We start from the raw sequence: 16052 nt of genomic DNA, 5'->3' as shown, positions 1-16052 counted from the left end.
CACATTGAGGGAAATAATGTTACATTTTATAATAACATTAGCTCAATAGTGACTAACCAAACTGCAGCTTTTGCCATAGAAGAACTCCAGACGGATGAATATGAATATATGGAAATACATGAGCAAATATGCTTTGTTTCTAATACATATAATTTAAAAGTACTGCAGAGGCATGGTAATCTGATTGAAAGACTTAAAAGGCAGGGGTTCATCGGGGAAGATCCACTATTGCATTGGACCAAGAACAGGGTCGTGTACAAGCTGGACTTAATCAACCCGGATATTACTATACAAGATAAGCCCCTCTCACACATTATTCCTGCATTAAAGTCTATTTTTGAGAAGCATATGAATCAGCTGCTAAAGTTAAAAGTGATCAGACCCAGTAAGAGTAGGCACCGGACGATGGCTATGATTGTACAATCCGAAACATCAGTGGATCCAAAAACTGGTAAAGAAATTAAGGACAAAGAAAGAATGGTATTTAATTATCATACCCTTAACGACAATACTTTCAAAGACCAGTACAGTCTACCTGGGATCAACACAATCATTAAGAAGGTTAGCAATTCAAAGATTTATTCTAAGTTTGATTTTAAATAGGATTTTCATCAGATTGCGATGGACCCGGATTCTGTGGAGTGGACAACATTTATCTGTCTGCAAGGACTTTTTGAATGGTTGGTTATGCCATCCGGATTAAAGAATGCTCCAGCCGTATTTCAGAGGAAGATGGACCATGTATTCAAAGGTACAGATGAATTTATTGCAGTCTATATTGATGATGTGTTAGTCTTTTCTCAATCTGAGTATGAGCATATTAAACATCTTGAGATTATGCTTAATCTGTGTCAAGAACATGGACTGGTACTTTCACCCACCAAATGTAAATTAGCAATACCTCGGATTGAATTCTCAGGAGCTGAAATTGGGGAGGGAAAACTTAGACTCCAACCCCATATAATAAAGAAAATTACTGAAGTAAAAGATGACCAGCTCAAAGAGAAGAAAGGACTTAGGTCATGGCTGGGAATATTACATTATGCTCGAACATACATTCAAAACTTAAGCTCCAAATTAGGCCCCCTTTATGAGAAAACTTCAGTACATAGGGATAAAAGAATGAAGACATTTGACTGGGAGTTAGTAAGACAGATAAAGGAGCAAGTAAAAAGTTTGCCTGATTTTGATATACCACTGGAAGGGACATATATTATACTTGAGACAGATGACTCAATGACTGGTTGTGGAGAAGTTTGTAAATGAAAAAAGAATAAATATGACCCTAGAAATACTAAGAAAATATGTGCATACACACATTGAAAATTTCCAGTGGTTAAATCAGTAATAGATGCTGAAATATTTGCAGCCATGAAACCATGACAACCCTGAAAATACATTTCTTAGATAAGGAAGAAATTACACTCAGAACGGACTGTTAGGCGATAATTTCCTTCCACAACAAGACTGTAAGAAACAAACCCTCAAAGATTAGATGGCTGACTTTTACGGATTTCATTACTGGAATGGGGATAAAGGTAAATTTTGAACACATAGATGGAAATTAAATTTATTTGCTGATACTTTATCCAGGCTAATTACGGAGCCAGAGATGGTAGCAGTCCTCACTGAGGAGGAATCTACAATAATTGATCAGCAAGAGGAAGCCTCGGCCTCTACTAAGTATACCTTGCTAACGAAATATGAAGATTTGATCTATGAGACCTCAAGAAGAATCTTGTATAAGGAGAAACACGACAAGAGAAATAAGATGGCTAGCATTGAAGAGCAGGCTCTACATAATGTTCTTTTCAGCATGCATGAGCTGAAAATGATTCTCTAGATGAAGGTAGGGACTTTGGACACAGGGCAAATGCAGAAGGAGGAAGACGAGACCTATTCCCTCAAAGTGCTCAAAGGACCCAAGATAGTGATCAGAATTATTGGAAAAAGCATTTGCCAGCAATAAAGCAGAATCGACGTAATCTATGGAACGTCGTTGAGCGAATGAAAAGAGTGGACTCGGAGATAAAGATAATCCACCCGTAAAGCATAGTGAGCCCAGAAAAGAAAGTATGTGAATTATTGTAGCTTTAATAAAAGTAGGTGCAGAGGATTGAGCCCCGGGGAGCCGTTCTTTGCGAATATTTTGAGTTGTAAAGTAAGGAATGTGATCTGTAATTGTCTTGTAAGGCAGACAATGGGTGATGAGATGAAGGACGATGGGGCCCATAAGTGCTCCCGCTTCATCCTTATCACAACCATCTCTAGTGTATATAAGACATAGAGTGTAATCAGTTTAGACACACTTGAGCAATACCAAGTGATCTATTCTGAGTAAGTTTGTGAGTCTGAGATTGTGAGTAGTTTCCGTTGTAAATCTCTTTGGAAGGAATAAAATTCTAAGCAGAGTCTTGAATTTCTTATTCAAATCCTGAAGAGTCGATCCAATTTTGGTATCAAATTGGTTCACTTCCCAAGTTTAATCCAAAAGCCTTTTAGTTAACTCTGCTATTGACCCAAGTTCCTTAGAAGTGTAGGATCGTGTACGTGCTAGAGAGGGGTGAATAACGCGTGTAACTTTTTCGTTCGTTCGATTTCTAACAAAATTCTAAGCAGCGGAATTAGTAATTAACACAGAAGAACCCGCGGGATTTACTTCTTTCCTAACCCCCTAGGGTTAGTACGTCCAAGGCCTAATTCGGGAGGTTCCTGTCCACTAGTGATCTTCTTTTTGAAGTTATTTGGAGGCGGAGAAACTCGTCTTATAGTCCAAAGATAACAATGAAAATAATGAATTGAAAGTAAGACAGAAATAAAAGAAATCAAACACTTTTGCTGTTCTGGAAGTACTGAGCGCCGCACACTCCTCCTGGATCTTTCCCAGTTGCAAGCTCTGATCCCGTTTGCGTTCAGAAGCACCACTAGTTGAGCAGGGAAGTTTCTAGCTTGAATGAGTTTGTTTTTGCATGTTCACCTTCTTTTATACTGCTCCTGAGTCGACTCAGATGCCAATCTGGATTGACTCCAGCTTGCGTGGCATATAGAACTTCATCCTGCTCGTTATCTGCTGTCCGAGTCGACTCGGCTGACCTTTGAGTCGACTCCAGCCATAATCTGAGTCGACAACAGAATATTTTTTTTGTAGATCTTTGAAAAGGCTTCAAAATGCATCTGATTGTGCCTCGTTTCGAGTCATTAGTCAAAAGTTATGACCCATTGAAGTCGGACTCTTCATGTGTTGCTCCTGCATCAAGATTCCTGCAATATTAACATGCAAACAAAGTAACATAACCTACCCTTATTTTGTGGGTCTAACTTCAGATTTCTACCGAAATCCTAGGTTAGTCTGACGCCTCCTATTCCACTACGAGAACGTGCCCTTATCCACTACACTCAGGAGAATTTATGCCAACCAAGTCCTCCTGACTTGTTGAACTTTTGCTCGGCTCTGTCCTCGCCCCTAGGATTTGTTCTGCGGTTTAGTTCTCTCTAACCAACCCAGACTTCTACTGCGACTCGGTCACCTAGACCAGCCCAGACTTCTGTTGCGACTCGGTCATCTAGACCAACCTAGAGTTCACCTAGTGCTTTGACTATGCCAAGACTTCTGCCTGATCCTCTAAACCAGGATTTTCCTTTGCCTAGCCGACAACTAAGACTTTCCCTTGCTCAGTTTCACTCACTAGGACTTCCCTTGCCTGATCGTCCAGATCAAGACTTCAACTACCTAGTTTAACTGACTAGGACTTCTCGCTAGTCGTCTGACTAAACTTCTGTCACGCTCCGGGAGATGGTTGTCCGAAAATTTCGGCAGCATCTCCCCTGTAACAATTGCATTTTTCCTAAATACACATATAATATGGCCAACATGGCCACCATAAGGCCTACACGACCGCAATCTATACACGACAAAGATACTCACAAGCACTAAAACTGGGAATAATAACCACAACTATTATTCTATAGCATGCATACCACAAATCGAAACATATATATGATAATTCACAAGACAGATCAAGTTCTGAAACATATCTATCGATAACATAATAAAACCAAAACCAAAGAGACGACATCATCTCGATTGGGGACTAGCAGCGCAGCTCCAGACTGACATCAACCTGAAAAGAATGAAATCAACGGGGTGAGCTCAACGAACTTAGCGGATATCTAGCAGACATGTATGGTAAACTATCCCTAGCAGTAATACTCATACCAGTACAGTCTCCTGAAAGGATAGTAAGAAATGCAAAACTGGAAGAATGGAAGAGCTGTACATACCAGAATCACCTACCAAAATGCATCAAGCCTCCTGTATGTGCATGTCAAACATATGCAGCAACCAAAATGCAGCAAGCATAAATAAATGCAATTCATGCAGTATGCACATGATGCAATGACATGGTCACCCTTGACACCAGTCAGCCACCGTCATGACGATGGTGAGGTCGAGTGGGTAGGGCTATGACAACTGTGCACTCTGCCATCACTACTCCTGAGTGACCGAGTGGATAGAATGCTGTCGGAGTACACCTATCCTCCTACCCCAAGTCATATGGGGGAGCAATGCTCTCATCTCCTCGTCTTATAATGCGAAGGAGGGATCCCTGTCATGCTACAACACTGCGGAACCACTACCCCTGAGTTACCGAGCGGAGCCCTGACAGAGCAACTGCACATACCCCCCTGATGTACCACTAACCCATGAGTGACAGTGTGTGCAGATCATGTAACTGGCGACGGGCTCAAACTACAAAGGAGCCGATTATCGCCAGCATGCAATCATGCAAAATGGTGCATGATACTAATGTATGCAAGATACATCTAGTAGATAATCAATGCCCAGTAAAGAACAGTATATCACTACTTTGATGAACCTATATACATATGACAAGTATCAAGATGCTAAAAAACTAAACAAGTATCAGGTAAAAATGGTATACAACATGTATAAGCAAGTAGTGATATACCAAGGCATATATAAAAGCATAACAAGAATTGTTAGAATTAGCCTTTAGTGTCAATTCGGACTCGAATTGGACTCAAGTCAATTCAGATTGTGTGAGACTCGAGTTGGACTCAAGTCACACAAGCCAATTCAAATTTATCAAAAGATTATCATGCATGAGATGCATGATCTTCCTTAAAAGAAGAGAAAGATTATCATGCATGAGATGCATGATCTTCATTAAAAGAAGAGAAAGATCTTAATGCATGAGATACATGAGAGTTAATAAAATATTAATTCCTTAGATCACTAAAAGTCAAAAAAATCCTTCATCCTTCATATCCCATGGTGGGATATAAAAAGGGGTGAGAGGCTCTTGATGAAGGGTTGTTGGATGCTCTTGCTCTCCCTCTTCTTCTTCTCTTCACCACCTTGGCCGAACCATATCTTGTGGCTAGCACCACAGTTTGGTTCTTCTCCATCTCAATGTTCGTGTGGATACCGTAGAGGCGCGAACACACTGATCGTGCTGAGATCCGTGAACCTTTGAAGGCAAAAGTTGCTGTTGGGATTGCGAAGGGCTCGCATCAAAGGTAACCTCGATTCTAGTAGGTAGAATTGTCAAACGAGTATGTTTTTCGCATGGATCTTCTGGAGGGATCCTGTTTTCGCTGCGTATATGCGATTAAAATTGTTTGATGACGCATATAGATCCCTACAAGATTTACTACCAGCTATAGGAAAACTATACATGTCAACAACTTATCTAAAAAGATAAGACAAGATACCCGCCTTAGAAAGTGGTCCGTGTTCGAAAAGAAAACCTCCGTCTAGAAGTCCGGTAGCATGTCAATGTCATGTAATTAAAATAAATAACACTCCTAATTACAATGATATATATATATTTTTTTCCCCATCAAATGTGCCAAGATATTAAAATGTATTTGTATAATTTGAAAAATATAACTTTGATTCTAACCAATCATTCAAACGTTCGTTGATTATAGTTCGTAGAAAATATATGTCTACAACTTAGTATCCAGTTGCAATATACGTAAGCTTTCAATTCATTTTCCACACTTTGAAGAAAATCAAGAGATACTTTGGCTACAAGTATTCCTGTTGGAATTGCAATAACCAACGACTTCAAGTCAAGTTGGCTAGCTGTCATTCTAGCTACCATACTATATCATTCCTATTTCTCCAGATTGGGAATGAAAATTTCTTATTTGGATGTGCAATTTCTGTCATAACCATAACGGTTCAGCCATTGCTCTAAAAATACTAAATATTCTTATAAGCTCTTTTTTATCAGTTGAAACCATTAAGGGATGAAAATAGCTTGAAGAACAGAAATAATATAATGAAAGGTGTAAATGACTGTAGGTACTCTTGTCCGATCACCATTCTCTTTCACACATCTTATTTGCCTTGCCATACCACACAAGAATGCACAGGCATGTTACAACAAAAAGGCCCTAAGTTTTTGATCTGAAATCTAACCCCAAAGTTCTTTTATTCTCTCTCAAAGCTGTAAAGTTTTTATTAACACTTACAAAGAAAGAAAACCCTACAACCACAAGAATTTCAACCCTTACCGATTCAAGGTTTGATTCGAGCTCCTAATCCACCGGCGGCTTTTGCTAGATCTCTGCAGCAAGCGGTGGCGTCAGACTGTGAAAAGGGGAAGCGATGGCAACAGAGGTTTTGTCGTGGGCGTCGCTCAGGGAGAAGGAAGAGAAGGCAGCGGACGGTGAGCTCTCCAGGTAGAGAGCGGCGGCTTCCCTCCGATGAGGCAAATGGGGCGGACGGACGACGTCTCAACGCGGCAGCAGCGGCGTCAGGCAGAAGGAAAAATCGCGAGGGCTCGCGCGGAAGAAGGAGAAGGAGAAGAGGTAAAGGCGCTGTGCATTACCGGCAGAAGAAGAAAAGAGGAGAAGCGCCGGTTTCAGGTACATAGAAAAAAAAGGAAACAACGTCGGTCATTTTCGGGCGGAAGAAGAGGAACGGAAGTTCTGTTTCGGGAAAGAGAGTCGCGCGAGGGTTATTGGGTTCCTAATAGGTTTCGGGTTTTAAACCCGTTAACCATTAACTTTTTTTTTTCAAATTACCGTATTTTACATTCTCCCCCACTAATAAAAATTTGGTCCCCAAATTTCAGCATTTATTAACAACAAATACTAAAATCAATATGAAGTATACATGCTGAATGTAACTACATACATACATCAAGTGAAGAGGTGGGGGTATCGAGCTCGTATCATATCCTCGAGCTCCCAGGTAGCCTCCGCGTCAGAATGATGTTGTCATCCAACTTTAACGAGTCGGATGGTCTTCCTCCACAACTGATGCTCCTTGCAGTCCAGAATCCGTGCTAGAGCCTCTCGTATGTAGCATCAGACTGAATGGAGACCAATACATCTGACAGAATATGTGCTAGGTCTGGTACACATCTCCTCAGCATGAACACATGAAATACGTCATGAATACCAGCCAAGGATGAGGGTAGCGCTTGGCGATAAGCTGTAGTAGCAACTGCTGGTGGTCTAGAAGTCATTTCAGCTTTTGTTTCTCTGCTTCAAGAATATCAGAAGGATTTTTATATATTAAAATTGAACCTCTTTTCTTGGGAATAATTGGTTCACTTCCCAAGTTTAATCCAGAAATCCTTTTAGTTAACTCTTCTATTGACCATTCAAGTTCCTTAGAAGGAGTTTCTGGAGGCTGTTGTTGTTGCCTCTTCAGTTGGCTGACTTGATTCTACAAATCCTGTATCAGTTCTCCTTGTGATATAAGTAATGAAATTAAAGTGTTGTTCTGCTTAACCACTGCTTTTAATAAGTCAAAAGTTGTTGAATAATTGCCTAGTTTAGCGAAACCTTTCGCAGGAGCTTCAATATTATCTGTTGTTTTTAAAGCTTTAATGTAATTGCTATTTTCTAACTGTTTAGAGAATTCAGTCATCCACCAATTAAACTCTTAACTTCTTGCAAGATACAGAGTGGCCTTCTAGTTGATGTGAGAGGGCCAGAATATGCTCCTTGCCGATCCACTTAAGCAATAACTGATCATGCTCATCTGGTTCAGGGGAAGTTATTGTTTCTGCAGGTTATTCAGGTGGGCATAAAGTCTGCACCACTATAGTCCATTTTGGTGAATTAATTGGCATCTGACTTGTTGAGGGTTGATCTGCTACGGTTGTAGATCCAAACTCACCAAGTCCTCTTTTCGTGTCTGATAGCTCAGGAACCTGCATTCATGCTGGAAAGAACATTATGTAGGGCCTGCTCTTCAATACAAGATTCTCTTGTCGTGTTCCTCCTTGTATAAGATTCTTCTTGAGGTCTCACAGATCAAATCTTCATATTGCGTCAGCAAGGGATATTTAGTGGAGGCCGAGGCTTCCTCTTGCTAATCAATTATTGTAGATTCCTCCTCAGTGATGACTGCTATCATCTCTAGCTCCGTAATTAGTCTGGATAAAGTGTAAGCAAATAAATTTAATTTCCCATCTATGTGTTCAAAATTTACCTTTATCCCCATTCCAGTAGCAACAATGGTGTTAGCTACATACTTCGTATCCATTAAAAAATTCCAATTTTTCCTAATCCATTAGGAAATTCTACTTTTGAAAATTATTTTCTAATTCAATTAAGAAATTATTATCCTAACCCTATTTAAAAATTTTAAAATTCTTAAAAAGTTATTTCCTAATCCGATTGGGAATTTCCAAATTTTAAAGTAGTTTCCTAATTGAATTAGGAACTTCTAAATTTTGAAATCTTTCCAAATTGTTTCCTAATCTAAGGATTTTTTATTTTTGGAAACTGGATTCTTAATAATGAAATTATGTTAATATATGATAATTATGTCATCTTTATACTATATTTATATCAAAATAATCATGTCATGTTTATATCATGATAATTATGTCATATATATACTATATTTTGACCATGATAATTATGCAATGATTATACTTTGTATGGAATTGATGAGATCTTAAAAAATAAATTTCTTATTTAAATATTAAAGCCATCCATTAATATGGTAAGAATTAGAATTTAATTTCTTGTTAGATTGTTGCACTCTCTCCATGCGTAACTTGACAATAAAAAGCAATAAAAACCCACTAAAAGACATCAAAAATTATTTCAGAAAATTCCCCCAAAAATACCAACGAAAATTGGACACTTGTAGCCCTTGAATGTATCTTGGATCATGTAGATTTGGGCCTTCAAGTTTTGTCTTTATGTTGGCCCAATTTCACTTTCAAGTTGAAGGAATGTGATCCATTTAGTTGTTGCCTCCATTGTGCATTGATCCTCCTTTTCCTTGAGCTCTATTATTAAGCCTTCCAAAGCTTGCTTCATTCTCTTAGTCTTGGATCTTGTCATGGGTCCTCCAATTCCCTTCAATGCCTCTTCCTCCTTGGTTTTGTCTTGTAAACTTGTATCCCCTCCTTGGTCCACATCACAGTCTTCACAGGAAATTATCACTTACAAGCGATGAAGACACAAGCAAGAACCTACTACTGACCGACTAGCTGAATCAGATGCTTTGGTTCCAGATTCCTTAGAGCAGTAATTAAATATGAATGAGTTGAACATTCCTGTTGCTATTAGGAAGGGATTAGGTCATGTACTCAACATCCTATCTCCAATCACGTTTCTTACTCATGTTTCACAATTATCAAACCATGCTATATCTTCTTCTTATTATGAAGCTGTAAAGGATGTTAGGTGGCTGAAAGCAATGAATGAAGAGATAGAGGCTCTTAATAGGAATGGTACTTGGGAATTAGTTGATCCTCCAAAGAGGAAGAACTTGGTTGGTTCTAAATGAGTTTATGCTATCAAGTATAATTCATAGGGTGAAGTGATCAGATATAAAGTCAGAATTGTTGCCAAGGGATTCACTCAAACATATGGGGTGAATTACTTGGAGACTTTTGCTCCAATTGCAAAATTGAATTCGGTCAGAGTAATTATTTCTCTTGTTGCTCAATATAATTGACTTCTGTTTCAGCTAGATGTTAAAAATACTTTTTTGAATGGCGATCTTCATGAAGAAGTCTACATGTTACTACCTTTTGGAATCGAAACAAAAGAAAAATTTGCAAACTAAGAAAAACTTTGTATGAGTTTAAACAATCTCCCAGAGCATGATTTGATAGATTTTGCAAAGTCATGATATTGTTTGGCTTTAAATAAGGAAATTTTGATCATACACTTTTTGTAAAAAAGAAAGAGGACAGAACTACCATTCTCTTGGTTTATGTTGATGGCATGATAGTTACAGATGATGACGAAGCTGAAATCCATGCTCTCAAATCCAAGTTAACATCAGAATTTGAAATTAAAGATCTTGGACTATTGAAGTACTTTCTTGGTATTGAAGTTTGAGACCGTGGTATTGAAGTTGCTTAATCTCAAGAAGGAATTTATATGTGTTAGAGAAAGTATGTGTTGGATTTACTTAAGGAGACAGGGAAGTTGGGTTGTCGACTAGCATTTACTCCTATAGAAATGAATCATGATCTTACTAGTTCTAATGGGGAAGATTTTACAAGTCTGGAAAAGGGAATGTATCAAAGGTTGATCGGAAAATTACTATATTTGTCTATGACTAGATCTAACATCACCTATGCTGTTAGTGCAGTGAGCCAGTACATGCATGCTCATAAAATTGTCCATATGAAGACGATAGAATTTTAAGGTACTTAAAGTCATGTTCCGGAAAAGCTTACTGTTCAAAGGAGGTGGGAATCTGAAAGTGGAATGCTATTCTGATGCAGATTGGACTGGTTCTCGAGATGATAAAAGGTCCATTTCTGGATATTGCACTTTTTTGGGAGGAAACCTGGTAACTTGGAGAAGAAACAAAATATTTGTATACGGTCAAGTGCTGAAGCAGAATATCGAGCCATGGCACATGGTCTTGCAGAAATGTTATGGTTGTGTTTTTTGTTGAAAGACATGAGATTAAAAGCAGAATTATCTCTCAAGCTATATTGTGACAACAAGGCTGCAATCAATATTGATTTATAATCTGTCATAAGACTTTCTGTGGTTCTATACATATCTATAAAAATCTCATTGCAACTCAACTGCAAATTTCCTTCGACATGAGGCATTCAAGTAATTTTTGTTATGGAGATTTATATTTTGACATCTTAAGCAAGCGTCTCTACGAAAGTATGAACTCGAGATAATTTGGTATAAATCAAAGTGCCCGAAGGTGATTGAGTAACCAAAAAAGGATTCACGCCTTCTTGTATTAGAAGACATATACTCTATGGCCACTTGTCAGGGTTGTTACTCGTAAATTTGTAGCCAAAATAGAAATTCATCAAGAAGATGGTCCTCTTGGATAGATATTTTGAGTAACTTGAATCTACAAGATAAGGAACTACAACTTGAGCTAGGTGTGACGTAATCAGTCTAATAGGGATTAACACATAGATCATTTCATGAAGTGAGTGGATATGATGCTTGAAAGGAATAGGCATACAAACAACCATAGCTGTTGAAGGGTTCAGAAGTGATTCTGAAATCAACTGTGATTTTTCAATTAATTGGGGGTCATAATCTACTACTAAGTGTTATTAATGATCGATCTATAATTAATGGTTAATTGTGGATAGCTAACATAAACCGGGAACTTATCACGTGCACTACGAGTTTCTTCAAGAGACATAAAATGAATTATATTCTCAGATCGAGAGAGATTGTGTCTGGTTGAACCAGAAAAATGGCAAATATAGAAGATATTTTATCATAACAGAAACGTTGATAGACTATCTTTTGAAGATAAAGTGGACCCTCTTTGATTTAATTATAAACCAAATTTTTTTAGTTTTACTTAAAGGTGGTTTGGTTTTGAACCAACCTAATTTGGTTGTGAACCAAACTTAAGACTAACGATTTGAACTTTGAATTAATGGATGTGAATTTTTGATTAGCGAATCAAACCTGTTAGAGATATATAAATACATCTCTAATGATGAGTTATTTAGATGATTAAAAACCTAATTGTTAGAGTTGAGATGTCATGACCCGGGAGGCCATCCGAAAATTTTGAAAGTATCTCTCTTGGAACCATGATAATTTTCCCTGAATACATGTATATAATAAGGCCAACATGGCTATAATATGGACTACACGTTTGATGATACACCACAACACACAACCGATGAAATATAAGGCCTACACAGCCACACAACTACTATTACATGCATGATAACCAAGTAAACGAAAATCCACGTAACGGGAACATCGTAAATCCAAATAAAACGAATAACCACTAGTGTATGAAAATCTATATACAACCATGTCGAATATGACCAAATCCTATTAACATCATGATCGAACTACGACTTAAAGTGAATAAACCAAAACATACTAAATCTTCTGATGTGAGATGGAAACAGCCGGCCAATCTCCAAGCTCCAAGTAAACCTATATGCTTCCTGGGGAGAAAATAAAGAAACCCCAGGGTCTGGGTAGTGAGTATCAAACATACTTAGTGGGTATAAGAAAGAAGTGCATGCAAAGGTAAAACAGCAGAAATATCAGGAATGTAATATCTAGACTGAATAAGTACAAGCGAGGTAATCAATAATTAACAGATAATAGATATCAACAGATCGCATGAATCATGATAGAAGATATGTTATATCAACTGAGACAATAAAGAAAGAATAATACTGTGCAATCGGTTTAGGTATCAGGTACATATATCATGTATGTAATGTCATCCAAGTGCAACCATCATAGCAAATAAGTGCAACAGTCGTAAAAGTATGAGTAAAAGAGCTATGTAATAATCCTACCAACAAATGCATGTAAAACACACGGCATATATCACAAACAAATGCAAGTCACTGTCCACACTCTACACTCCCAGTCACTCCTCGGAAATGAACTGAGGGGCCAAACAGGACATAATTAAATGCAAGTCATTGTCCGCGCTCTACACTCCCCAGTCACCCCCCCCCCCTCGGGGCAGTGAATTGAGGGGCCAAACAGGATATAATTGAATGCAAGTCCCTGTCCGCACTCTACACTCCCCAGTCACCCCCCCCCTCGGGGCAGTGAACTGAGAGGCCAAACAGGACATTGGCATCACATTAAGTTTCAAGTTTAAGTATCAACAACTAATAATCAAGCAACGATAGCAACAGGATAATATCAGATCCTATAGAAATCAGTCGGAAGGTATCAAACAACGAATATCAATAAGTATCAACTAGATAAGTAGCACAAGTGGCAACCGTATCAATAGAGTAGACAACAACGAAAGTAAATCATGCACTGAGAGAAATCCTGTAGTGACCAAGTACAGGGTAACCACCAACAGGTATAGGAAAGTGATCAAGAGACTAATCAACAACAATAGAAAAGGAAAAACATGCACTGAAAATAGAACAGATCTGTATCGACCAAATACAGAGATTACCCACCTGATTGATGAATCGTCGTACTAAGAACCCTCAGATACAATCGGATTAACAAGTTAAGGTCCTGTAAATTAAGACATCCTCTAAATATAATATTTTATAAATTTTTTATCAAAGAAGAGTCTAATCGATTCTAAGTTTAATCTAACTCGATTAAATTTCAATTAATCCAAGTTAACATAAACCGGATCAACTATGATCATCCCAAGCCAACCCAACCAATCCAAGGATTTAGCACTACTTACCCAATTCAATTAATCTCTTTTATAACTAGGCATAAACCTTAATTAAAGGAACCCTACGTCAATTAAAGATCATAATTAATTTAATTTATTAACTAATATACTAACTTAATCAAGCTTGATTAATTAATCTGTAAATGATTTAATAACCTAATTACTTAATTCGTCAATTCCTTAATAACCAGATAAGTTAATTAACTTTCATCAACATAATTAATCCATCAATTAATCAAGACATTAAACTTAACAAATTATCAAACCTAGTTAGTTATAGGATTCGATTAGACAGGTTAGTTAACATGCTTTAATCAATATACATCTAATTCAATTAACTTAATTATCTAACTAAACGTTAATCTAATTAACCAACCAATAAATCCTTTACAGGTACCGAAATCTTTGTTGGCGACCAGATCTTCGGTGGTAGCCGACGGTGATGGAGTCGGTGGCATGGACGGCAGGGTACTGCAAGTGATGGTGAAGTCGAGCAGAGGAAAAAACACAGCGGCAAAGTGAGACGGACGACGGCTGAAGGCGGTGGCGGAGCGGCGACAGGGCAGAGGAGGGAACCACGGCGGTGCTAGTTCGGGACAGCATCGGGCGTCCGATAGGGTCACGGCAGCTGGGCTCTAGTCTTCTCGCGTCAGTGATGACGCAGAGCAGAGGGGAGCGCGGTGGCGGTCGGCGACGTTGTGGGCTGTTGCTCTACTTCCGGGAGGGTGGCGACGGCGAGACGGAGAGGGGAGAGGAAAAGAGCTGCCCCGGTTCCCCTCCTCGCACGACCCTTTTTAAGGGCGTTTTCTCGAGGTTTCCGCCGGCAGACCCGGGTGGCGACGGGCCAGGCGCGGTCGCGTGGACGCTGTCTTGCGGGCGCGGAGGAGAACGAGCAGCGGGTTAGTTATATTGAGGAGTGCACAGTAACCTTATAAAATTGGGTTAAAACTTGGGTTTATTGGCTAAACCAACTTAAAACCTAGGATTTATTATAACGGCTAAACCGGTTACTGTAGCAAACCAGGTTCAATCTTGGTTCGCTTGGTTTACTAATCAAACGATCTTCGATTTGACCTAAATCAATTTTGTTTGATTCATCTTTACGAGACAAATCTCCTCATCCCCTTCACTTTATCATAATCTTAACCTAATTCTAGATCCGACCTATTTAACCTAAATAGGCTTGACTAATTTAGGCTTCAACCCACTTAATTCGAACTAATTAGGACTTGATCTTTAATTGGTTAGTTCAAATCCTACCATTTTTTAGGATATTACATGAGATCGCCCAAACACCTCCACCTCTTCTTGTTGCCGCTGCCCACTTCTTCTCCGCCATAAGGTATCGCTTCTTCCTTCTCTTTTGGACTATTGTTTCGACGGGAAATTATTGTTGTTGGAACTTCCACGCCATTAGGTTTGTTGTCCCTTCTTGACAACGAACCGTTCGAACTTCTAACAGTGGTGTGATCACTTCCGTTCAATCCAATTTGTTTCGTCGGATTGCTTCGAGCCGCCAAATACGAAATTGAACCGTAGGTCCTATCTCCGATCGTTTGTCTCTCTCCTTCGACTAATATCAAAATAGAGACACGACATGTGATTTAGGAAAGTCATTTCGAAAAATTTTTTGCGTGGATACCACCAGATGCAACCTTTCTCAAAGTTGCTAATTGATGTCATTATGCATTGTGTCATACAAAGGTATAAATTGTTTATGCTCTTATTTATGATTATGTTTGCATGTGTATGTGTCCTCGTGTGGGTTTTATGCGTAAATAGTAATAAAATATTTATTACGCTTCCGATGCATGTTTAAAGAAACATAAATTTTAAAATATTGCATACTGAAAACCCAACACAGTCGACATCCACCTTGTGTCATCGGTTTTCCTTGTGGCGTCGGTTCTTCTTGTGTTGTTGGCCCCTCTCTTTACTACTGTCGTCTCTTGATTTGGCTAGTATCAAGTGGAGAGGCAAACTTGTGGCTTACGAAGTCGTTTTGAAGATATCTCGACGTGGATACTAATATAGGTAAGTCTTGTGAAGCTTGCTAAGTGATTTCTTTTCATCTAACATCATCGAAAAGGTATGACATAAATCCCAATAGTTGCCAACAATTTCCAAATCGTGGCCATCGTCCCTTATGGAGCAAATATGTTGCATGGCATGCATAACCTTGGCGACGACGTTAACCCTAGCTCGGTGACTCTGGAGCTCGATGATAATAGCCTCCGACGAGTGTATGTTGAGCATGACGTCGTGGTTGCTGTCCATAGTGGTGACGACCATGTAGTAGCGGTCGCGCGATCTCACGATGTTGCCATCATGGGAGGCATCTGCAAGTGACTTTGCGTTGCCATGGCTAACCTCGTGGTCGCACGAGAAGGCCATTAGTGATCTCTAA

The sequence above is a fragment of the Curcuma longa genome, chromosome 7, assembly GCF_044706935.1.
Source record: "Curcuma longa cultivar G26 ecotype Majalengka, Jawa Barat chromosome 7, ITB_CL_G26_1.1, whole genome shotgun sequence".
Classification (NCBI taxonomy): Eukaryota; Viridiplantae; Streptophyta; class Magnoliopsida; order Zingiberales; family Zingiberaceae; genus Curcuma; species Curcuma longa.
Note: the sequence above shows the minus strand (reverse complement) of the source record.